We start from the raw sequence: 25,823 nt of genomic DNA on the forward strand, positions 1-25,823 counted from the left end.
GTGGCACCAATCACTAACACTCTATCCCATAGCTGGTATTTAATTTAATACACATCTCACCGATAGACTAAAAAATTGAATAACTGAAAGCACAATTACAATGCATCAAATAAAATTGGTACCTGGGGCCAGGAATATGTCATCTTGGAGATTTATTTCTTCTGGACAGACTCACATAAGATACTGGTGTTGTTCAGCTGTCTCAGTTTTTAGCTTATCCATCTTTGGCCATCATCTCCTAGCTGGCAAAATTTCAAACAGGACTTTGTTAGTTTTTTTTCCCTTCTTCTGACTTTAAATTTTTCTCATTATTAAGCAGCTTATTACATTTTCTGATAAAAATTCCCCCTTTGAATTATGATAGAGAAAATTGAAGTACAATAAAAGTCACTTGTGAGACCCCACAGTGACTCAGCTGCTAACAAGAATTCAAATTTAGCTTTCAGTATTCCAACGTATAGCCCCAAATAGTATCATAATTATTATTTGACCACCACCAAGAGGCCTTCCCAATGACCCTGTCCAAAATAGAATCTTAGTCATTTTTCAACCAGACAATACACAAACAAGTCTATGTACTTTCTGATATTGGCAATAGTATACTAGCTAGAAATAAGGGAAATAGTGCTTTTGTTCAAAGCAATGAAAAATTGACTCCTTTTTGTGTGGATTTGTATCAGGGAGGTCATTTTGTTTGTTTATTTGTTTGTTTTTTGTTTTTGTTTTTGTTTACTAAATCTACAGTTTATTTGAGATTTAGTTTGGATCTTTTCAAATCAAAGACATGAAAGTGTAGGAAAGCTTTGCTCAATACCACACAAAATAAAATATTTTCTCAACATAAAACTTGCCACCCATAGATTTTTTTTCTCATTAGCTACACAAACCAGATTGTTGTGGATTTTAATTAAAATAAATTATATTGAGAATTAATTGAAGTCTCCAAATTGCAAGTCGGAAAATGTTTGCTAAATATCCCATTCTAATGTTCCAGAAAAAAAATTCCTATTCGTTACTTAACCAGGGTTATGAAGAAACATATGACATTAAGTCCCAGTGCCAAATAATTTTTAAAAAGAGGAAACACATTTGTTGAGTATGTTTGTTTCATATGACCCTCAATATTTAATACACTTAAATCTCATATTCTTATTATGCCTCTTAATACTATTAAATAAACTTAGCTTGATGATAAACACAAATTACTAAGTAAGTACTATACCACTCTAGGATATAAAACTATTTCTACTCTGATGTTCATCTATTTTGTGTTTGATCCACAATCCTGACATTTGTAAAAAGTATGCACAATAATTAACTGTTAAGGACTTAAGTTTGACACAAGAAATATCAGTCTGAGTACTATTCTCAAAGTACATAGAAGCTACACATAATAGTGATTTTCAAACAGTTTAAGGCAGATACTAATCTGAATGGTACAACCTAGAAATATAGAAAAGGAAGAGATCTCATTGGCTAGAAAATAGTAAAGCCCAAAAGAGGAGTGACAGTTGCACTTACTTGCTGAAGTAAGGGCTTCTAGGTGTTTGGAAATATGGAGGTGGGATACAAGTTAAGAAGTCAGAACATAAAGGTAGACCTGATATTTTTCATCATCAAGGTTATGGTATAAATTCTCAGCAGAATGACTCTGTGGAGAAATTAGTGTAGAAAAGAGAAGAGAAAGCAAAAGACTAATTCTTGAGAAACTCCAATGACTGGGATAGAGAGGGAAAAGAAGAAAAAAGTGAGGATGTTGTGGTGCCACAGAATAGATGGGCAAGAGATTTTTAAGGAAGGGTTTCCAAACAGAATCACATGCAGCTGAATAGCCCAAGAGAGTGAGTGTTTTTAAAAGGTCATTGATTTTCACTGGGAAGAGGTCACTAATGGTGACCCACTAATGTGGGTCACTTCCCACAAGCAGATTCAGGAGGCTACAATTCCCTTCAAAAGTTTACAAACAGGGGTGCCTGGGTGGCTCAGTGGGTTAAAGCCTCTGCCTTCGGCTCAGGTCAAGATCTCAGGGTCCTGAGATCGAGCCCCGCATCGGGCTCTCTGCTCAGCGGGGAGCCTGCTTTCCCCCTCCTCTCTCTCTGCCTGCCTCTCTGCCTACTTGTGATCTCTCTCTGTCAAATACATAAATAAAATCTTTAAAAACAAAAAGTTTACAAACAAAACAGATAATGGAAAAATGAGAGTGAGTGTAGACAATTTATTGAGGAGCTGGTCATGAAAAGGAAGAAAATAAATCCAAAGTTTATTAAAGGTATCAGGATCCAAAGAAAAAAAGTTGATTTGTTTCAATTAGTTGACCTCTAGGCATAACTAAGGTCAAGAAAAAATTCTTCAAAAGAAGGAAGAGAGGGAGGAAGGGATTGGGGAGGGAGGGAAGAGAAAGGAAGATAGAAGGAAGAAAGAGAGAAAGAGAAAGAGGGAGGAAGGAAGGAAAGAAGGAAGGAAGGGGAAGGTTGGCTGAGAACCCTAAGGAGGGTGGGATGTGCTGAGGTGTGGGAGCAATGCCTGAAAAGCCTCAATCAGGGATGGGTCTCAAAGCAGAGAAGAAAAGTTAACTAGAATAGAAATAACAGTAGTTAACATTTACTGAGCACTGTTAGGTGCAAACAACAGTTCTAAATGCTTAATGTACATTACCTTTTCAACTACTTAAAAAATCTTGGGGCGCCTGGGCGGCTCAGTCAGTTAAGTCTCTGCCTTTGGTTCAGGTCATGATCCCAGGGTCCTGGGATTGAGTGTGGCATCAGGCTCCTTGCTCAGCCTGCGAGCCTCCTTATCCCTCTGCTTGCGGCTCCCCCTGCTTGTTCTCTCTCTCTCTCTCTCTCTCTGACAAGTAAATAAATAAAATCTTTAAAAAAAAAATCTGACAAAGTATCAGCATTCAAATACTGACTTAAGCTCAACCGTTAAAGGCTTTTATTTCTGATTCATTACAGAGTGTCCCAAGATATAAAAGTACAGTCTCACTCAACGTGATTGGTTGAAGTTATATTCTTTTTTTTTAGAAGTTATATTCTTAAAACTAATTTACACATTCACAAAATATGGACCCACAAATTCTGATAATCAAAATAATTTCTTCATACAGTGTTTGCTACATAGATTATCCTTGGAGAGGCTCTGATGGTAGAAAAGGGTAAACACTTATTCCTGCAACAGCATCCTTCCAAGGAGAAATCCCTTGATGTCCATATGTAGGGTGCACAAATAGAGTATATAAATTTGATTTCAGTAATTTTATTTCAGTGAACCAAAAAACATCCTTTTCTACCATGCTACCTCTTTGTGGATATTGCACTGGTATGCAAACCCCAAGCTAATACCTCTCTCCCTAGCCACTTCAAACTGTACTAAACCCTATCCCAGTGAAAAGATTGAGGAACTTAAGTTTTCATTAAAGTGAACAGAAACATTATTTCAATCATCCCTCTGCCGCTAAACTGAAATGATGCTTTTTAATCTTTTCTCACTTCTCTGTAGAATTTGAAGGTATTCCCCAAATACCCCTTTTGGAGTTCTTATCTCCTTTTATTTTATTGACTAAAGTTAGCCCTGGATTACTTTCAACCTACCTGGGTTTTCTGCCATTTTATTTTTCACAGGCTCTTCTTCTTCTACCCATCCTTTAAATGTTGGGGCTTCTTCTATTTTATGTCTTCTTTTTTCTCTTTCTTCGTACTATTCCTTTAAAAAAAAAGCTCATCCTCTGCAATGACTTGAATTACCACATTCTATGGCTGGTAAGTTCCAAAGCATATGTTCAGCTTGGGCTTCTCTGCAGAGCTCCAGATCCGTTCGGACAACTCTAAGCTTCCCCAACTGGGTGTCCTGTAGAGATGCCCCAACATTTTCCCAATAATCTGTTCTTATGTAGCCACCCCTCTGATGAAACAGTAAGTCAAGACAGAAAACTAGCAATCATCTTTGCAGTTTTTTTCTTTATTCATTGCCCCTTCATATTCCATCCAGTCACCAAATTAGGTAAACTCAATTCCCAAATATCCCTCAACTCTCTTCTTTCTCCTCTGTATTATCACTTTCATACATAGGGACTCATCTTTTCTTGCATAAGTTACTTCTTAACAAAATCTGCTTTCCCTGCCTCCAATCTCGGTCACTTCAAACCTAATCTCCACACAATCTCCAAAGGGCTATTTTTAAAATTCAAATCTGATCATGTTACTCTTATTCATGAAATCCTCAAAGTCCTCCTATTGATATATGGGTAACTTCAAATTAAGGGTGTTATACAACGGTCTTATACAAGTTCCCTACCCACCTCTCCACTCCCATCCACGGCCACTCCTCAATTTCCGCTCTGGGTCTCAGCTTCACAAAAGCAGTATGGCATTTTCAGTATGTTCACATACCCTTCCCAATGCCTGAAATGTGGTCTTCTTCCATCATAGTTGACTGACTCTTGCTCATCTAGCATGATCACCTTCTCCAGCCATGTATCATCCCACCTGTCAAGGTTAAGTACCTACCATCATGTTGTTTTAATGTCTACAATTTCCTCCACAATAACTGGCATGAATAATTACACAGTATACTGGTCTACCAGTATAACAAGAATCTTAGTATCTGGGATGAACTAACAACAACAAAAAAAAGTACCTAGCAGCAGTAGCCTATAATTGTGTGTATGGGGTGTGTGTGTGTGTGTGTAAGTGGCAGACAGGTTCACCTAATTAAATTCTGTATCTACGAAATATATTCAGTAATATTTTCTTCTTAGGATTTTTTTTGGATTAAAATGAAGTAGTTCACTTTCAGACTTTGACATAGTACTAGAAATATAACAAAATGGCATAGTTTTACCAATTTTATCAAACTGAGGTAACTGATACATAGCAGATACTTAAAGGGTATAGACATTTGTTACTAGTGCCGCCTTGTTGATAGCAGTGCTTAGTGAAGTCTTGAAGCAATAGTGAGCAGATGGAGAACCATTGCAGCCGTTGGAATCTTAATACATCTTATTGATCTAGAATAACTGAACAACTGCAAGCATTCCTTATTGGCTATGCAAAATCTCAAGCTTAGATTTAAGGAATACACTTTCATGAAGTTTTGTGCTTTAATACCGTAATAGTTTCCTCCTAGCACCATCAGTCTATCTCTAATCACCATTAAAAATCTATACTCCATTGTAGGCAACATGCTGTTTGTCAGAGACAAAAAAAATTCCTCAAAGGCAAGCTTTACTACCAATTTGGAGATATTATTTTGGAGTTCTGAACCAGAGACATCAATCTTCTCTTACGTTCTTCCCCACACTCATCATATACCCTTGGAAAAGGTCTCAAAGCAGAGAAGAAAAGTTAACTAGAATAGAAATAACAATCTTTAACATTTATTGAGCACTGTTATGTGCAAACAACAGTTCTAAATGCTTAATGTACATTACCTTTTCAACTACTTAAAAAATCTTGGGGTTCCAAAATAGCTCTATACCCTCACTGACATCTGGTACCAGGGATAACAAAAAAGATGAAGATACCTGCTCTAAATAACCAAACAAGCGTTACAAAAGGAAATGTAGGTCGACTTCAGATCTCCTTATGCATAGATAAGGAAAAACAAGATTTTAGAGAGAGATGAAGAATAGAAAGGAAAAGATAAGGAAGGAAGGAAGGAAGGAAGGAAGGAAGGAAGGAAGGAAGGAAGGAGAAAGAAAACAAAAAGAAAAGGAGAGAAAGAAAGAAAGAAAAATAGATAGATGACTCTTCTGATTTCAGATCTTCACCCTTGAAGTTCATCTCAATCCTTGTTTGAATGAACCCCTCTGCAGGTCAATAAAAAGTTTATGAAATAAATAAATACATTTGCAACATTCTATCTATGCTTTAGCAAAAAAAAAAGATAATCTATAAACACTTGTTCATACAGCTATAGTGATGAAAATTTTTCATAAGGAATGAGACTTAAGGTCTAAGCCAATTGATTTCATAGCTGTACAACTAAATTTTAAAGTGTGGCCAGAGGTGATCTCTTTGGTCACCCATAAACAGTAGAAGCTCAGATTAATCCTTTCTGAAGGAGAAAGTGGAAATGCAACTGAATCACCTCTAAAAGTCTCTGGATTGCAAATGAATAATATTTGCTTTTGCATTTATGCTGATTGTCTTAAGATAAAACCCATTTAATAACATGCATTTCATATTTCATTGAAGCAACATCTTCTGCTTGGTTTTTCACAATCTAATTGGTCAACATGAAATAAATTTCCATTCTGAAAGCCAAATTTCATAAGAGAAAGAAAGAAGAGCTGCTCTTCATTTTTGTCTTTATAGTTTACAAAGGAAAACAAAAGAAAAGAACTCACATACATCATCCCATTTAATTCTTGTCTTGGTCAGAGATTGTTTGGTGGTAAGGAAAAGTTTTCCTTAATAAGGGCAAATAAGAGTTTTATTAGAAAGCTACAAGAAGGAAAATTTCATGGATATTCATAGGTGAGAAATAAAGTATAGCAGGGCCTCTTAGGGAAAGACTAGAAACTGAAGATTCAAAAATTGTGGTCATCTCTCTTGGTCAACATGCTTTCTGGTCTCCTTTCTAACAGAATATCTCCTGATCCTTGGTCTAATCCATTGTGTCCATTGTTTCCACTCAGCATGAGTAATTGCCATGAGTCACATCAAAGTTTGTAGGAAGATACTGCTTCAAGCCATTTTCTCTCAAAGAGAGTTATAATTATGGTAGATTCTTGGATTTCCATGAGCTCCTCTATTCTTTTTACTACATGAGGCCTCATTATCCTTGATCAAATAGAAGATTCCTTCTAACTGGTCCACAGCTTCCAGATGGAAGATGCAGACACAGTCATGGAGAAAGAAGGAGAATCAATGTTCTAGCTCAGCAAAGTCAATCAAAGTTGACCTCTTTTCAATGGGCTCATGAGAAATGAAATGTTTTCTGGGACACAAAGGGGAGATAAGGCAATATCTCTTTATGAGAAACTGATCCAAAAGAAAATGCTGTTTTGTAGTCAAAAACGGCCAACTATCAGCAATTTCATGTAGTCCAAGTTAATAAAAAGAGTATAACCAGACAAGTCATCTTAATTATTAATAATACAGATGGTAGGGGTGCCTGGGTGGCTCAGTTGTCAAGCATCTGCTTTCGGCTCAGGTCATGATCCCAGGGTCCAGGGATTGAGCCCCACATCAGGCTCCCTGCTCAGTGGGGAGCCTGCTTCCCCCTCTCCCTCTCCCACTCCCCCTGCTTGTGTTCCCTCTCTGGCTGTCTCTGCCAAATAAATAAAATCTTTTTTTTTTTTAAAGTACAGATGGTAAAATTTTACTGATAAATATTATTCATATACTTGAATTAAATCATCCTTCTTTTTATCTCAATATATTTGTTTCTTTTTTAATATATCTGGAAGAATCTTTTTATTGGTTAATGAAGATTTTTCTCAATTGTCTGAGTCTATATTTTTCTTCCACTTGATCAAAATATCAAGAGATCCTGGCTTAAGGGCCATCTGAGGTTATTTTTTCTTAATCACCTTTCATCCAAAACTAGTCAACTTATTCTTCCAGAACAAAAATGCATGTTCAGAAATAATACAATCACTAAGAGTCCAGATGTCCAGTATAATCCAGCAACAAAAAATGGGGGAGATGGACATAGTCACATGATTCCTATTATTCCCCCATATTAAGAAACAAGGAGATCGAAATTATTGTACAGAAGAGTAAAAGCATCATAACCTGGTTTTATTTCCAACTTCTTCCACATTATCAGGTTTGCAATCTAAGGCATGTTGATGAACCAACTAAACCTCTCTGTCTATACATGTAAATTGAGGAATGAAAGTACCATGAAGACAGAGCTGAAGTGAGCACTAACTGAAACCATGCATTTATTTATCAGGCTTCTGTTATGTGCCAGCACTTTGCTAAGGCAAAGATACAACAGGAGGAAAAGAAAGACAGTCCCTTTGAAACTTCTTAATGCTTATAATCTAGGGATGGTGGGGGTGAGGGGAACAAAGACAATAACCAAAGGATCATAGAAATAAATCTCAGTAACTGTAAATTTTCTGAAGGAGAGTAATTTTCTGAGAATGTGGTAGGAGAGTGCAGGCAGAGGGAACAGATCAGGTCGTATGGCCTGAAGGCATGTGATTAGAACAAGGAGATGACAAAACATCTAAGTGGCTAAATGAAGGGAAGGCTGATATGAAATAGGGCTAGAGAGGTAGTAGGGTCCAGAGATTTTAACTTTATCCAATGAACATGAGAAACCATCAAATATTTTTAGAAGAGAAAGGACATGATGAAATTTAATATTCAAAAATACCAGCCTGGCTACAGTGTGAACAAGAAATTAGAAGGGGTCAAAAAGGATGCAGTGATATAATGCAGTGATCCAGGTAAGAAGTGATGGCAGTCTTGGATTAAATGAAGCAGAACTGGTAAGTCTTGATGTCAGATTAAATATGGAGAATAAAGGAGAGGGATGGGGATAATTCATAAGTTTCTGGCTTTGTAAGATACAAGTTGGGAACACTAAAAATGAACTAAGGATACGTGATGAAGAGCAGGTGAATACATTTTAGAACTTGTTGAATATAAGATGTCTCTGAGACATATAGTAGAGATAACCAAGTAGGTATCTGAGTATTCAGATCGGAAGCTCAGTGGAAAAGTCTGGGTTATAGATGCAAACTTGTGAGTCATGTGCAGTATCTGTTGTAACTAAGGTCTTGCATGAGTGTGCGTCAGATGTTCTAGGGGGAAGCATAGAATAAAAAGGAGAGAGAAGGATTGAGCTTGTCCTGAAGAGGACTAACTGTGCAAAGGAGTCAAAGGTGAAACTTCCAGGGAGGTGGGAGAAAACCAGGAGACAATCATGCTAAAAATACAATGTTCTGAAAAAAGGGCTATGGTCAGCACAACTGAGTGCTGCTGAGAACAGGTACACTCAGGACCAAAACGCACCTTGTTAAGTGTATGCCACTCATTCACTGAATGAAATATACTAACCCTGATATGAGGAAGTGGTGATGCAACATGGGGGCTTAAGTGGGTAGGAGAAGAATCAATGAAACAAGATGGGATTGGGAGGGAGACAAAACATAAGTGACTCTTAATCTCACAAAACAAACTGAGGGTTGCTGCGGGGAGGGGGTTTGGGAGAAGGGGGTGGGATTATGGACATTGGGGAGGGTATGTGCTTTGGTGAGTGCTGTGAAGTGTGTAAACCTGGTGATTCACAGACCTGTACCCCTGGGGATAAAAATATATGTTTATAAAAAATAAAAAATTAATTAAAAAAAAAAAAGAAATATACTAATTTGACCCTGCAGCTGATTTCCCTGTGGTAAAACAGTAAAGGAAGACCAAAGAAGAGGGTTTGATGTCCCCCTCATTGGAAGCTGATTCCTTTTCAACAAGCCCTTCTGGATCTGCCCAGCCCCTCATCTATCCTAATTCTGCTCAAGCATGACCTTCCGTAACTGATATTTGTTGAGATTCCCTATCCTGGGTACTATTTTAATGCTTAAATATATAAATTCATTTAACCCTCACAATGATCTCATGCACAGGGCTTAATAACGACCCTCACTTTACAGATGAAGAAAACAAAGGACAAAGAGGGTAAATATCTTGCACTGGGCTACCCATCTAGTGGGCTGACAGAGCAGAGATTCAAACCCAGGCATCCGGGCTCCAGAATTAGTGCTTTAATGATCTCACCACCTCTGCCAAACCCTCCTTAACAGCCCCAAGTGGATGTCAATGTATTTCTTCCATGGTCCCATGGCACCCTGGGCATTTGTCCCTTCATGAAACTTGCTATCTATCTTCAAAAATGTCTCAAGCTGTACTGCCCAACAGAAATAAATATTGGTAACAAATGTAAGCCACATACACAATTTAAAATTTTCTAGTAGTCACATTTTAAAAAGTTAAAAGAAACAGGTGAAATGATTTTAATAGTATATTTTATTGAGCCCAAGTGTGATGGTTAATTTTATGAGTCATTGTGGCTAGGCTATGGTACCTAATTGTCTGGCCATGCACCAGCCCAGATGTTGCTATGAAAAAAATTTTTTAGACATGATTAACACTTAAATCAGTAGATTTAAGAGGTGACTGGGTGGCTTAGTTGGTTAAGCACCTACTTTTGATTTAGGCTCAGATCATGATCTTGGTGCCCTGGGATCAAGCCCTGTGTCCAGCTCCAGGCTCAGAATGAATTCTCAATCTTGCTTAAGGATTCTCTCTCTCTCCCCTTCTACCTCTACTCTCCTCTCACTCATGCACATGCTCTCTCTCTTTCTCTCTCAAATAAATAAATAAATCTTTGGAAAAACTCAGATTTAAGTAAGCAGATTACCGGCCATTCTGTCGGTGGGCCTTATCCAGTCTGCTGAAGGCCTTGAGAAAAAAGACTGAAGTTTCCCAGAGAAGGAACTTGACCTCAAGACGGCAACATAGAAATCCTGCTTGTTTAGTTTCCTAGAGCTGTCATAATAAAATAATAAAATATCAGAGACTGGGTGGCTTAAACAATAGAAATTTATTTCTCACAGTTCTGGAGGCTGGAAGTCCAAGACTTTTAAGTTTTGGCAGTTTGGTTTCTCCTGGGGTCTCCTTGGCCACCTTCCTGCTGTGACTTCCATGGCTGTTTCTCTGTGCTCATGCATCACTGATACCTCTTACTTTTCTCATAAGAACACCAGTCAGATAAGGGGTCCACCCTTAGGACTCCATTTGACTTTAGTTACTTTATAGGCCGTATCTTCAAATAGAGGGGTAAGGGTGTGGGTGGGGCAATAATTCAATCCCTTAGACTGCCCAGGTTTCCTGCCTGCCTGGTCTACCCTCCTGATTTCAGACTCAAGAATACAGTATTAACTCTTACCTGAATTTCAGCCTACCAACCTGCTCTGCAGATTTCAGACCTGCCAGCCCTTACATGTGTATAAAACAGTTGTTTAAATATCCCCCTCACCCTCTCCTGTCATTCTGTTGATAGATAGAGAAATACTACAGGTCCTGTTCCTGTGGAAAATTAATACATCATTATACCCAAAATATTATCATGTCTACATTTCTACATGTAATCAATACAAAAACTATTAAGGAGATATTTTACATGTTAATGCTAAGTCTTTGAAATCTGGCTTGTATTTTATACCTAAAGCTCTTTCCAGTGTGGGTTAGCCATATTTCAAGTGTTCAATAGCCACATGAAGCTGGTGGCTATCATTACACACAGGGTGGATCTAGAACAAGGCAACAAAATGGAGGAAAAAGAGGTAGGTTTGAACTCTACTGTGTCACTGAGGCTCAGTGAGGCAAGCTATAATTTCTCTTAACAGGAGGACCTTTCTGAGCCTACGTGTTCTCATACCCAAATGAGGGATAATAGTACCTACCTCAGAGAGCTGTTGTGAAGATCCACCGCAAAGCCTCTCATGGACTACCTGCCTGATCAAGTACAGATGCTCAATAAACATCTGGTACTTCCTTTCCCTGTATATGTGTTTTCTTATCTTCCCTCTTTAAGGAAGGGGTCTGTGCTTATTCCATCTTTCTTTCTGTAGTTTCGTACATTGGTAGGTGCTTAAAATATGCCTGAGGAATTAATGAATGGTCTTACACTGCTGTGGTGGAGTGTATCTACTTGATGTATCTACTTGATGTATCTACTTGTTGATGTATATTTTCCTTTCATAAATCATTCTTTAAAACACTTTGGAAGGACTTGCAAGTTGTGGAGCTGTTGACATTGTAGTGGGTGGTTCAGGGGAGAAATGAGTCAGATTTGAGTTTGGGGATTTGAGGGAAGAGCCTGTTAAGCTAAAAGAAATAGGGCAGCATCACAAATAAAACCAACCAGGAAAGATATACCACAGACATCTCTGACATAACAGTACACAAAATTTTTAAGTTCTTTACTGCATATAATTTTCCATTACTGAGGATAAATTTGACAAGTGTTAATGAAATGGGATGTATCCTCATTAAAGGGGAAAAAAATAGGAAACACATTCACACCAAGTCACAGAAAATCTAGTTTAGATGAAATACTTTTTCCCTGCCAGTAAATATATTTAAAAATCCTAATTCATAGGCAAAAATAAAATTTTCTGGTAATATGCCATTTGATAAAGGCACTCGATTATTTAGTCAGGGTTCTTCAAAGAAATAGAGCCAATCAGATGTATATAGACAGAGAAAGAGATTTAGTACAAGAAAATGGCTCACATGATTATGAAGGTTGACAAGTTCCAAGATCTTCAGTTACATGCTGGAGACCACCAGAGAACTGATGGTGAATGTAGTCCCAGTCTGAATACTGGCAGGCCCAAGACCCAGGAAGAGCTGATGTTTCAGTTAGAGTCTGAAAGCAAGAAAAAAAAAAGCTGTTGCCTCAGCTCAAAGGCTGTCAGGCATAAGGAGTTCTTTTTGTGCAGGAGGGCCAAATTTTTATTCTACCAAGGCCTTTGAATGATTGGATGAGGCCCACCCACACTGGGAAGAGCAATCTGGTTCAGTCTACCAACTCACATGTTAATCACATCCAGAAACTCCCACAGATACACCCAAAATAACATTTGGTCAAATGTCTGGGCACCCTGTGGTCCAGTTAGGTTGTCACACACATACAGTTAACCGTAACATCTGACAAGGCACAATATGCTGTCATGGAAGAGATTTCTATCAGAGCTTAATATGTCAATAAAGCATTCCCTTCGCAGATTGCTCTCTTTTTCCCCCTGCTCTGCTTCTTCTTTGTATAAGCTGTTAGAGAAAACACTCAGGGATGGAAACTAACGTTTTGGGGACACCACTCTGTGCCACACATCTTACGAGATACTCTTGCACACTGTCCCCACAAGTCATGAGGCCAGGAGGACTCCTCCAAGTGGCAGCAGCCTTGGGAAGGCCACCGCAGCCCAAACTCCACTGCTCAGTCTTGTGTCTTTGAAAACTCAATCTTTCCAGTGTCCCAGACTTAGTCAAACTTCGGAATTGTAACATGCCAGCTAGATTCGGGAGACTTTTTCTATATATGCCGGGGGAAAAAACATTAATTATGACGAAAGATACAATTGCTAAGGGGTCCTCTAGCCAAATCATTCCTTCCTTGTAAACCTATATCAGAAGTCAAAATATAATCAAAATACTGCTTAGCAAAAATGAATTCAGAGTAAGTGGGAGTTGATTTAAACAAGATGTCAATGGCATCAAGCAAAGAATAATGCTATACTTTCAACAATTAGTATCAGACAGGACAAAACTTGGGGACAAATTTCTTTAGAATTCCCTGCCAAAGCGTACTTCATGAATTCTTCATTTTTTTCTTTCATATGCCAGGCTGACCAACTGCCTTTCTGTTTAACACACTATTTCTTTTAAAAACATTTAACAGGGGGCACCTGGGTGGCTCAGTGGGTTGAGCTGCTGCCTTCGGCTCAGGTCATGATCTCAGGGTCCTGGGATCGAGTCCCACATCGGGCTCTCTCTGCTCGGCAGGGAGCCTGCTTCCTCCTTTCTCTCTGCCTGCCTCTCTGCCTACTTGTGATCTCTCTCTGTCAAGTAAATAAATGAAATCTTAAAAAAAAAAAAAAAAAACATTTAACAGGTTACAAGTCAAATTTTATGGATTCATAAACTATTTTGTCTCAGTAAGATGACTTCCATATTTCTCCTTTTAACGTCCTTAATTTTAAAAGAGAATCTCACCACTTGACTTTGTCTTCATTAATATTCATTTAATCTCTAGCAATTCTGTTCCAGCAGTCTATTGCTGATTAACTATCACAAAACATAACGGCTTAAAACAAGAACCATTTTATTAGTATCCCTACTATTCTCCACACATTCTCAGTTTTCATCTCAGGTTCTTGGTATAACTGACACTAGGATGTTCTAATATTTTTAAATAGTGTTCTAGGGCTCTCCAATTTTTGGAAGGAGTAACTTTTATATTTCCTACTGAATGGTCTTCATAAATGTGCTGCCCTCTAGGCATTATTTTACTCTTTACCATTATACAATCATATCTCTCCTGTGTTCTGACCTCTTAGAAATCTGAAGAGTGACTGGCTAACTCGTCTGTAAGACTACTCCATCTTAAGGTGTTAATGATGGTAAAAACAGGTGATACGGGGAACCTGGCTGGCTCAGTTGGTAGAACATGCTTCTCTTGATCTTCAGGTTATAAGTTCAAGACCATGTTGAATGTAGAGATTACTTAAAAACAAAATTTTTAGGGTACCAGGGTGACTCAGTCAGTTAACCATCCAGCTCTTGATCTCAGCTCAGGTCTTGATCTCAGGGCTGTGAGTTCAAGCCCCACATTGGGCATTGGGCTCCATGATGGGTGTGAAGCCTACTTTAAAAAAAAATTCCTTAAAAACATATAAATAAGTATAAATAAAAACAGGCGATATTAAGATCATTCTTCAATGCCTTAAGTTAAAGGATTTGATAAATCTGACAAGCATCAAAGCAGTATAGGGTAGAAAAAAATATTTGGTCTGAGAAGGGAGATTTGAAGGTGAGGAATCACTTCATTTATAGGAAAACACATGTTAACCCATAAAACATAATTCTTTGATATGAACTCCCATTTGGTGACAGACAGCCCAAGAAGGTAAAATCCACATTTAATAGAAAGATTTTTAAAATCACATTAATCTTTATAAAGGTTCTATAATCTCTGGCAAAATTCTCATTTTCCAAGTAATGTTAAATAATGAATCACAAAACATTGAGCCATCAAGCTTTCAACCTCATACCTCATGGTAGGAGCATGGACATTTGAAGGATCTTGTAAGAGAAGGATCTCATTAGATTCCTGATACTTCATGGTCACTTTCTAGTGCTGAGGCCTCAGAAGACATTTTTCTTTCTTCTTGTTTTCCACAGAAAACCATAATGTGCAAGAATTTGTTTTTATCCTGTTGTATTCTTTTATTCAACAAATATTTGTTGCATGTTACCATGTGCCAGGAAATGACACAGCAATGAGCAGGTGTGACCCTGCCCTAAGGAAACCTGAAGTCTCAATACAGTCTCTCAAACCTGGAATCCTGTTGGAACTTTCCATATGACCCTTCCATGCTTCCTATTTTCCTTCCTTCCTTCCTTTTTGCTTTCTCTCACTCTCTTTTTTCCTCTTTCTTTCTCTTTCTTTCTTTCTTTCTTATTTAGCATCTATCTAGCTAGCGAAGTATCTATCATCATCTTTCTCATAGGGTACTGGTTAAAAGAACAAATTCTCAAGGTAGAAGGCAAGGGTTCATAACCCAGTTTTCCATGGGTTTAAAAAAAGGTTTAAAGGAATTATAGACAGGTGAATGGACGGGTAGATAGATGAATAGATGATAGATGAGATAGATTTCAAACGAAATCGTAAGTGAAGTACCTGTGGAAAGCAGAACTCGAACAATAATCATTAAGTCTCAGAATAACTCTGAGACATTTTTGTCTTAACTACCTTGTTTTTTCCTTATGATATTATTCTCACAATATTCTCAGACAATAATGCCTAAATATTTTATAAATCATTACATTCAACCTCATTTTTCTTCTCCCTTGTGCACTGTTGGCCAATGAAACAGTTTCATTTTCACTTTTCAAAATGATAGCATAAAAAAACAGAAGTGAAAGTATGAATCATAATATAATCAGGAGTTCATAGTGACATATCCATTTATAACTCAGAAAACCACAGGGTATTTCCAAACTGATGTCATTCATAGAAAGAATGCCATGTGTTGTGGAATAATAAGAAAAATTACCTACTCCAACTGGGGTATTTATAATGCATATGGGATATTCCCAGCTAATTGTTTTAATTTATTTTTAATTTTATTACAAATATCATTCTCTATTTCAAATACTTAAACTGATACTCATCTTAGACATTACACTGGACTCTGAGTTACATTTTTTTAATTTTGATATCATTCTTTTACTTCAGAAGTCATTGGTATAAATGCTTTATATAAGTCAAGGTTTTCTTTTTTTTTCTTTTAAAATCTGTATAAATATTAAGATTACCAAGAAATTCTGTATAATTATTTTACTTTTTGGAAAAAATGGAATTAATCTCTACTCAAATTATTAAGATTGATTTTATTCTCTTTGGAAGTGGAGAGAAATAATATATATTTTGTTTTTACTTTTTCCAACTAAATAATCAAAATGGGATTTTTCCTTTCCACTATATTCAGTTTTTTTAAGAACTTAAAGAGATTATAGTATATACTAAGTAAATTAGTGATATGACAGAGAAGAAACATTATTCAGAAAATAATTTATTTGGTTTATCTACATTCACGTCAAAAAATTCTTTGGATACATCAGTTCCACCATCTTTGCAACTACTATGCTAGTTCGTTTGTTCTTTTGATCCAGAGCCTAATATCCAGTTGTGAGGACAATGCAGTTATATATCCTTTTTCAATCAGTGGATGTTCCCGGTTTCCCATTAGCCAATGTCCCCAGCATGAGAAACTCCACAGAAGTCACACCACTAACTCACCCAAGTAGCACCACTAGTTTGCTCTTTGGTGTCTGAGGCTTATCCATGAGCCTAATGATTTACCCACAATGTCTGGTCCTGATGCCTGCTAGGAGCTGCTTTGTTGACCTGGATTTTTCAGTAGAGCAACAGGTGAATCAGCAGGATGGGCTGACTCCATTTGATTAAGGAACAAATTTAAAAATATATCTGAAAATTAAATTCCTCCTTATTCCATCAGCAAATAGAAAGTCCACATGGACTAAATAATTAAAAACTAAGAGCAACCCTTAAAAGTTCTAGAAGAAAATGTAGGAGACTATCTTATAACATTGAAGTAATGGAAGATTTCTTAAAATATAAAAAGGTTCGGGGTGCCTGGGCGGCTCAGTGGGTCAAAGCCTCTGCCTTCGGCTCAGGTCGTGATCCCAGGGTCCTGGGATTGAGCCCCGCATCGGGCTCTCTGCTTAGTGGGGAACCTGCTTTTCCCTTTTTCTCTCTCTGCCTGCCTCTCTGCCTACTTGTGATCTCTGTGTCTGTCAAATAAATAAATAAAATCTTTTATATATATATATATACATATATATATATAAAGGCTCATCGGTTGTAACACATGTACAGCTCTAATAGGGATTTGATAACGAAGGAGGCCATACGTTCGTTAGAGGAGGAGGTATATGGGAAATCTATCTATCTTCTGCTCAATTTTGTATGAAACTGAGCCTTTAAAAGTAAAGTCTATGAAGAAAAAAAAAGACTAAACCATCAAGTATAAACTATAAGATGAATACATTTGATAACATAAACATTTTAAATCTTTATACATTAGCACAAAGTTTAAAGGCAAGCTACAGAGAAAATATTTAGAATGTATTTGAGAAATAATTTTAATCTATAACAAAGAAAAATATCCTATAAGTAAGACAAAGACAAAAGGCCAAAAAAGAAATTAATATAAACCTTTAGTTCACAGAAGAGAATCTCTATATGACCAATGAAGATATTTAAAAAAAAAAAAAAGTAACTTGCTGGTAATAGGAGCATGTAAATTAAAACAAGGTACTCTTTCATGTCCTCTGACTGGAAAAAATTCAAAAGTAAGTAGTGGTGAGGAAGTAGGGTAACCAGGACTTTCAAATTCTTAATGTTAATTCCTGATGATTAATGAACAGTGAAGTTTTACTACAGGGAATGATTGAGAGAGCAAATCGGTATAATTTTGAAAACATTTTCATAGTTTAAAGGTACTATCAAAGTTTTTTTTTTTTTTTAAGGTACATCAAGTTTAAAGGTACTAACCCAGCAAGTCAACTTCTGAAGTATGAATTACAGAAAAACTCTTGCACAAGGACACTCCTAGAATATTCATTGTAAAATTCCTTATTTAAAAAAAATATTTATTTGTTTATCTGAAAGAGACAAAGAAAGGGCATAGAAGTAGGGGGATGGGCAGAGGGAGAGGAAGAGAGAGAATTTCAAATAGACTCCCCACTGAGCACAGAGCCCTGACACACGGCTTGATCTCTAGGACCCTGAGTTCATGACTTGAGCTGAAACAAAGAGTTGGTTGGTCAACTAGCTGAGCCACCCCAGTGCCCTGCAACATTCTTTATAATTCCAAAATATTTGGTTGTTGGAAGAACAGGTCCTCTTGATTTCCTTTGTCACAATTCCAAGCTGCTACTTCCTCTATGGGGTCTTACTATTCTCTTCTTTATATGGTTGGAAATTAGGTAAGGACCCTATCTCCCTGTTTCCACAGATTCCTCCCTTCTCCTCCTTACACTGCCCTATTCCCAGGAATCTCCTTCTAGCTTGGAAAATTCACCTCCCACTATGTTTCTGGCCCAAACACTTGTCATTGCCCACAAGTCCTCCATTTGGCCTTTTCTGGTAATCTTGTCTGACTTCTTCAGACTTGCATTATTGGAAGTTAATAGGCAGAAATATCACCTTGGCTCGCACTTCTCCAGCACCAACTATTTGCACAAATAAGGAGGAAAAGACAGATACAGACATAGATATAGATATATGGATATAGGTATATAGATAATATATAGATACAGATATAAACACAGAGAGAGAGAGAGAGAAGAAAAAGCATGGATTAATAACTTCAAATATTATTGTGCCATATTCTTCTCCTAGAAAATCTTTAAAGAGTGACACCCACACACATATTGGTGCTTAGCTCTGTGGGTGGGGTGAGGAGAAAGGCATAGACGTCTGGCAAATTTCTTGACTCATCGAGAAGTTTCCACTCATACCTCAAGTAAAAGTACCTTCATCCATCAATAACCACCTGCTGACTTTAACCTTCCCACTCTAGGAACATGAGCTTAGCACAGGTAAGGGCAGAACTTCTCCTGAAGCAGGATATTGCTTCATAGACGTACATAACTAGGAGAAGACTTGCCCTGGAACACCTAAAGACAACTCTTCAAAGGAGAAGTGCTGTCAGTAACTGTAGACCACTTGGGTGGTCTAACCATTCTCCTCCCTCTCAATCAACATCCTTCTCCAAATCTTTGTGCTCAGAAAGTCAGAAGACGCCCTCTGCTCCCTTTAAAATGGGAGGTAATGAGGCTGGCTGACATATTGGTATCCAGCCATTTTCTCACCTACCACTCATCACTGGAGGGAGAAAACGTGGTGATCCACTTTTTCTTTTCTCCTGTGTCTTCCTTTTTCTTATATAATGAGGGAGGGAGGGAGGGAGGGAGGAAGGAAGGAAGGAAGGAAGGAAGAAAGGAAGTCACTTCTACCTCCCTGAGGTAACAAATATGAAGAATTGGGTGAGTACTTGTCCCATTCTCTCTTTGGTCAATCATATAACCTGATTTGGGGAGGGCTGGGGAGATGGGGGCGGGTGTAGCTCTTTGTTTTACATTTCAATTTGCAAGCAGTCACTGTTTATTAACTGACTGGATTACTAAAATAATCATGATAGTACCTTAGTTCATTCTTCTGTTAAAAAAAAAAAAAAAAAAAAACACAGACCAAAAAGTGGTGTCACTTAGGTTAAGGCCCCAGGTCAGTAAACCCAGACTTAATACCTAAACTTACTGCAGTTTCAACTGCCTGAAAATGTAACCTTTGACCAATCAACATGAGAATTTTCTGGCCGGCACTAGGAAGTTTCTTGATAGACCCCTTCATTTCCCCTAGGAAGTTGACCTTACCTAGAATAATTGATTCTTTGCTTATAACTTCCTTTCCTCCAGTCCCTCTCTACATTTAAACCTTTCCTTTTATATAGTCCTTTGGAGCTCCCTTCTACCTGCCAGAAAGAATGCTGCTCCATTCCTACATCAATTAACAAAGCCCATTAGATCTTTAACATTTACTCGGTTGAATTTTTGTTATTTAACCCTTCTAATAAACCTGTTGATTTGGTCTTCCTCGTGGCTAGCATCTCTACCTTTTATGAAATGAATATTCTTTTTCTTCAATCCACCTCATACAGAAGATAATTGGAAGAACCAGTGGAAGCTGTCTGCTACTTTAAAGCATTTGCCAGTAGTGTAGGTCCCATTAATCAGATCCTCCATTCAGACAATGCCATATTTACCAAGAGATGCAGCAACAAATTCTTGCTGGTTTTCCCATAACTGTGAAAGAAAACACATCATTTACTGACTTCAGGTTTGGACGCCCCTTCCAATATACGGTTCCACAATCTTCACCATGTTAACTAAAGCATCACTGAGCTTAACAAAGGTGCCACTGAATATATGGTGAAGGCAAAGAAGCTGGAACACCTTCCAGAACTTTAGGGTGACACCATTAATACTGATCCTGATGACAGATGTCAATATGGGTTCTGCAGGTACATAGAAGTTGCCAAATTTTCTTGTCATCCTCGCTATTCTGATAGTGGTTCTGTACATCTGTCTTTGTGATAGTTTACCGTTTTCAAAGATAAGCTTTTTCCTTGCTTTTCAAGACATCTTTTGGGCAAACTTCTTTCTTAAGCTTTCAATGTTCAGTTCTGTGCTTTTTTTTTTCTTTTTTCTTAAGGATTTCTGGCATAGCAGGGACCTTTTTTTTTTCTTCTCTTCTGCACCTTCCATGGTTTCAGCCAGAAAAGAGAACCACATAATCTGTTTTTCATTTTTAATTTTTATAACAGGCTGATATTACCCCTTTACTTTGAATTTGCTTTTTTTCACCTTACTATGTATTGCAAACATCCTTCTTGTTTGGGACACTGAAAGATCTCAATACAACATTTTCCGTTGTGTGTGCATATGTGCATGTGTGTGTGGCACTTGTTTGTGCCATAATTTATTCAGCCCCTATTCATGGGCATTCAGATTATGTTTTATTGATACAAAAACAAATACTCCAGAAGGCATTATTCTATATACGTCCTTTATCAAATGTGTTTTTTTTTTTTTACTGTGAGAATTCATGAGCTAGAGTTGCTATCTGACATAGAGTCATTTTAATTCAAATAATTGCTGCCAGATTTATTCACCAAAATAGTAGAAAAATTCACACGTCTATCACCGAAGTACTGGAATGCCATAACTTTGAGTATTTGTAGGCAATGGTTGTTATTATTTAAAACATTTGCCAGGGGCACCTGGCTCAGTCGTTAAGCACCTGCCTTTGACCGGGTCCTGATCCCAGGGTCCTGGGATTGAGCCCCGCATCGGGGCAGGAAGCCTGCCTCTCCTTCTCCCATTCCCCTCGCTTGTGTTTTCTGTCAAATAAATAAATAAAATCCTTAAAAACAAAAACAAAACATTTGTCAATTGGACAAGTGAAAAATATTATTGTCACAATCAGCATCCTAGGCCAGAGGCTAGGAAGTAAATCCAAAGCAAAGAGAAGCATGCCTGAGAAGCTGAAATTCTTAGTTCCACCCACTGATATCTCTTTCTCCACCTGACCCTGGTTTGAGACCCGCTTCCCTCTTTGCAGAGGTCTGAGAAAGTTAAACAGCCAGTGTTTTCCTTGGTAGTGTTTTCTTAAAACTCAACAGGATTATGTCAAGTGTTATTACAAGGAAAGGCCATTGACACACTAGTTTGAAAAGGAAAAGGTGTGTCCACTGACTAAAATAAATAAAAGGGCAAAACACATAGTAACAGTTAGAAAACGTAACAGTTACAATAGCATTGAGGAAGCAGGTAAGACAAAGCCAACCTCAATGCTTGTAAACTCAGGGTGTCTCCTGAACTTTCACAGCCTAATTCGGGAAATTAAACGTCGAACATCCTTGAAAAGTTCTGACAGCGGCATTGATATTAAAGGTTTCAAAAGTATGTTAACTGTGGTCCTACTTTTGACCCTATTTGATACCAGTGATTTCGGAATGATTCATGACTAATGAAAGGGTGACCAAGCGTAAATTGCATAACATACTGTTATATGGACACACCTAATTTTATTTTACATCAAAACAGAAAACGATGTGATTGTTAAATTTTGGCACTTGTTTACTTTTAATTCAAAGTGTGGACAAAATTATTCTTCATAAGTGGCAAGTGATTCAGCTTCAATTAGAAGCAGTCCTATTAGTTGATAGGGGCAATGCACGGACTTGTAGGGAATGTGAAAATCATCTGACATTCCAAAACATATTGTTCGTATATCGAGGGAAAGAAAACACTGCAAGAAATGATGCCACAAGCACAAGTTTGCCACAGTCCCTGAAACAGGTAGAAAATTCTGACATAAGAGCCTAAGGCAGCTCGGGAATAAAACGTTCTACCTAAAACATTACATAGTATGGGCATCTCACCTGGACAGTACCTGCTATGTCAGAGATCAGAGTGGAAAATAATGGACAACTACTATGTAAAAAAACAAAATCATCAATTCAGATATATTTACAGGAAATATAGCCAAAAGAGACATTCATGCTAGAAAAACATGTGCACATTGCTATTTGCCTCTCACATGGTATGATATTTGTGGTTCTGCATATAAGCCTCATGCACTCATCTACAACCTGACAGGCAGAAGACTCTTGTAGTCATCTCTTTTAATTAATGCCCCCAATCTAGCACAGTGTCAGGTATAAAGTACATGCTCCATACATGTTAAATGTAGAAACTGAAACACTGAGGCTAAGCCACTGGAAATTGAGGTAGTTAAATCAGTTGATTTATCAGAGCTATGGACTGAATTGTGTCCCTCTCTCCACCCTGCCCCCCAAAATTCTTACACCGAGGTCCTAATCCCCAATGTGATTATATTTGTAAATGGGGCTTTTAGGAGGTATTAAGGTCAGAAAAGTGGAGTCCTGATCCAACAGGTTTGGTGCCCTTATAAGAAGAGGAAAAGAGATCTTCACGCGAACACACTAAGGAAAGCTGTATGACCATACACGGAAAAGCGGTCGTCTACAGGCCAGGAAAAGAGCCCTCTTGCCAGAATCAGAATTGGTTAGCACCTGGATCTTGGATTTCCAGTCTCCAAACTAGAGAAAATAAGTTTCTGCTATTTAAGCCACCCAGTCTATTGTATTTTGTTATAACAGTCCAGGAAGACCAAATCAATAACCCAGTAAAAATGCTAATGCTTTTCATTGGTTTTATGACAATGAACAAGACCAAAGATAAATGACTTTTTTAAAGTCATTATAATGATCATCCAAGAACTAATTTCAGTACAATTATTTGACAGGTATGAAAGCTTAAAAATAGTATATAACAAAGTAGATTAGAGGAGAAAAATTAAAATAGTAAAGTTGTAAATTAACACAAAAAGATTTTGTTTAATGTAGAACCATTTATTCAGCTTTCATGTCACTTGACAGAGGATTCTTTAATTATGTCTCATTAGCTCTAATAAAGTTTGAAAAACATTTTAACCTAATGCAAATTTCCCACTCTCTTCTTAGATTTCATCAAAGATTGGTAACACATTACAAAGTGTTACTTTAAAACTATAGCCCACTACATTTTCTAATTTGGAAAGAGAAATGCTCTGAGTATTTCTAATGAAGCATGGGATCCCACACAAAAAGAAATGTCATTTATTTCTCATATTTGTCTCATGATATGACATGTTTTATGTAAAGTTGGTCATCAGAAATTTGCAAACCAAAATTAGAGAGATAACAGTTGGCAACTCTACCTTCACTACAGAGGTCCTTGAATGAAAATTGCCTTTATTAAGTAAGGGAATGGACTAAGAAATGTGACACATTCTTTACACATTTATCATTATGCTGCCCAAAATGACCGTACTAGCATAGATTGAGAAATCAAGATCTAGGTTACTTTCTCATATTTACCAAGTTTTAAAGCAATAAATAGAAAGACATTCTAAGCCATTAACACAAATATGCTTGACATTTTCATAACAGTACAAGCAACTTAAGAAGGACAATAGTTTGATTCTTCTGAAGGTCATGGCTTTTGCTTTTGCTTTTCTTTTTTTTTTTCCTTCAAAAACCGTACCTATCATGTTGAATTGTGGCCTGAAGATGAGCTAATTTCTAGGGCATTCTGACATATTTGTTACCAAATCTCTCCAACAATTTTAGAATTGTTACAGTGACACGTGAACACTTAAAAACTAAAACTTGAAATAGTATTCTCTAACACTTCCTGAGCCTTTTTATTGATAGTTATGAGCCTCATGAATGGAATGTGTTACTTTTTCCTGTGACAAAAACTTTGAAAGTAAAATTCTGAGTTTTATTCCTTGCTATATCATTTTACTCTAAAATACATGTCCAAAAGAGATTCTCCATACTATATACTATTGCACCACATGGAGAACATTTGTAACTAGGTCAACATACACTGTTTCTAGGCACCAAGAGAGAGGTAATTTGTTATACCCACATTAGAATATTACCAGAGTAACTCACTGGAGTCTTAGTTGCAGGGCTCAGTGCTGCAAATGGTGTTCATCAGAGCTCAGAAAGTTGGCAGTTGGGAAAGCCTCTTTGAGAGACTTTGAGAGGTCATTAGTGACTCTTCCAAAACACAAAAGTATCAAACAGGGCAATGTGTTGGATGGAGAGAAAACAAAATATAGAAAGCATAGGAGAAAAGACCCAAGGCTGCTCTTCTTCCCTGAGAAGGCACGCTCAAGCTGCAAATCACCCATGAGTTTTAGAGGAAGCAAAGGTAGCTAGTCCACATGAAAATACCTTGCCCTGCATGACCTAGAAGAATAAAAAATTAACCACCTGTTGACCTACAGGGCTAGATCCACAGATGTCAAAATGACCAGAGGGCATTTGGAAGAGACACCTGAATCTTAAAAGAAAGGCTCTGTACACCTTCAGTCACTGTGCCTGAGAAGCAGACTCTCCGAAAGGACGCCTGAGTCTTATTTAATGTTATATACCAATTTTACCTCAATTTTAAAAAATCAAGAATTTGGAGGCATAGAAAAGAACTCTGCTTCATACTAAGCTATCGATAACCCCATGTTTTCTTTGTTCAGTCAGTACTTATTGCCTCCTGGGAATAAGATCCTAAAGAAGGATACGACACAGAACAAGCAGACACGATTTCCACCCTCAGTTTACAATCTAACACTCACCTGACTTTTCTCCTCTTCTGCCTCTTTTGCTGGTACTTCCTTATATCTTGACCTCTGGATTCTGGAGTGCTCCAAAGCTCTGTCCCTGAGCAGCTTCTCTCTTTTTATCCACACGCTTCTTCTGGTTGAACTCATCCAGTTTTGTGGCTGTAGGTACCATCCACATGCCCAATAACTTCTAAATTTACATCTCCAATCAGAGCCTCTCCTCTGAATCCCAAATGCCTAATCAATAAATCTACTTGGAGGGCATTTCAAACAAGATGACTAAAATTGATTTCTGATCACCATCTACCTGACCCAAGCTCCACACCTGCCCCTCTCCAGTCTTCCCCCATAAAATAGAACAGCAACCCCATCCTTTCAGTTAGTAACCAAAATTCCAGGTATCATCCTTGATGCCTTTCTTTCTTTTATACACTACGCAAATTTGTCAGGAAATTCTATTTACTCTATCTTCAGAACATATTCAGAATTAATCACACAGCCCGAGACACGACTATTTGTGCCTGTATGATTGCAATCCCCTCCTAACTGTGCCCCTATTTTATGCTTGTCTGGATTCATCATATTCTTTAAAGTGAAGAAATAGAGATTCAATTAAAACATAATCTTACTCCATTACTCACAACCTTTCAGTGGCTCTCCAGCTCACTCAGAAGAAAAACCAAAAGACCTATGTAATCTGGTCTCCACCACTTCTCTGCACGTGTCTCCTTCTACTTCCTCCTTGCCATTCCACCTTAACTAAACTGACCTCATAACTGTTCTTTGATCAGAGCAGG

At 37.6% G+C, this 25,823-nt stretch overlaps 1 long non-coding RNA gene and 1 pseudogene across 1 annotated transcript; both read right to left on the reverse strand.

The window, feature by feature from the left end:
• Positions 1-2,713: 2,713 nt before the first annotated feature.
• LOC116596062 lies at positions 2,714-14,299 on the reverse strand. The gene is made up of 5 exons (XR_004287988.1): positions 14,269-14,299; positions 12,252-12,387; positions 10,375-10,502; positions 3,591-3,900; positions 2,714-2,844 (listed from the first exon to the last, which is right to left on the reverse strand). It is a non-coding gene; the product is annotated as an uncharacterized LOC116596062 (long non-coding RNA).
• A 3,601-nt stretch (positions 14,300-17,900) lies between these two features.
• LOC116596047 lies at positions 17,901-20,938 on the reverse strand (annotated as a pseudogene).
• Between the last annotated feature and the right edge of the window lie 4,885 nt (positions 20,939-25,823).

The sequence above is a fragment of the Mustela erminea genome, chromosome 1, assembly GCF_009829155.1.
Source record: "Mustela erminea isolate mMusErm1 chromosome 1, mMusErm1.Pri, whole genome shotgun sequence".
In the NCBI taxonomy this organism is placed as follows: domain Eukaryota; kingdom Metazoa; phylum Chordata; class Mammalia; order Carnivora; family Mustelidae; genus Mustela; species Mustela erminea.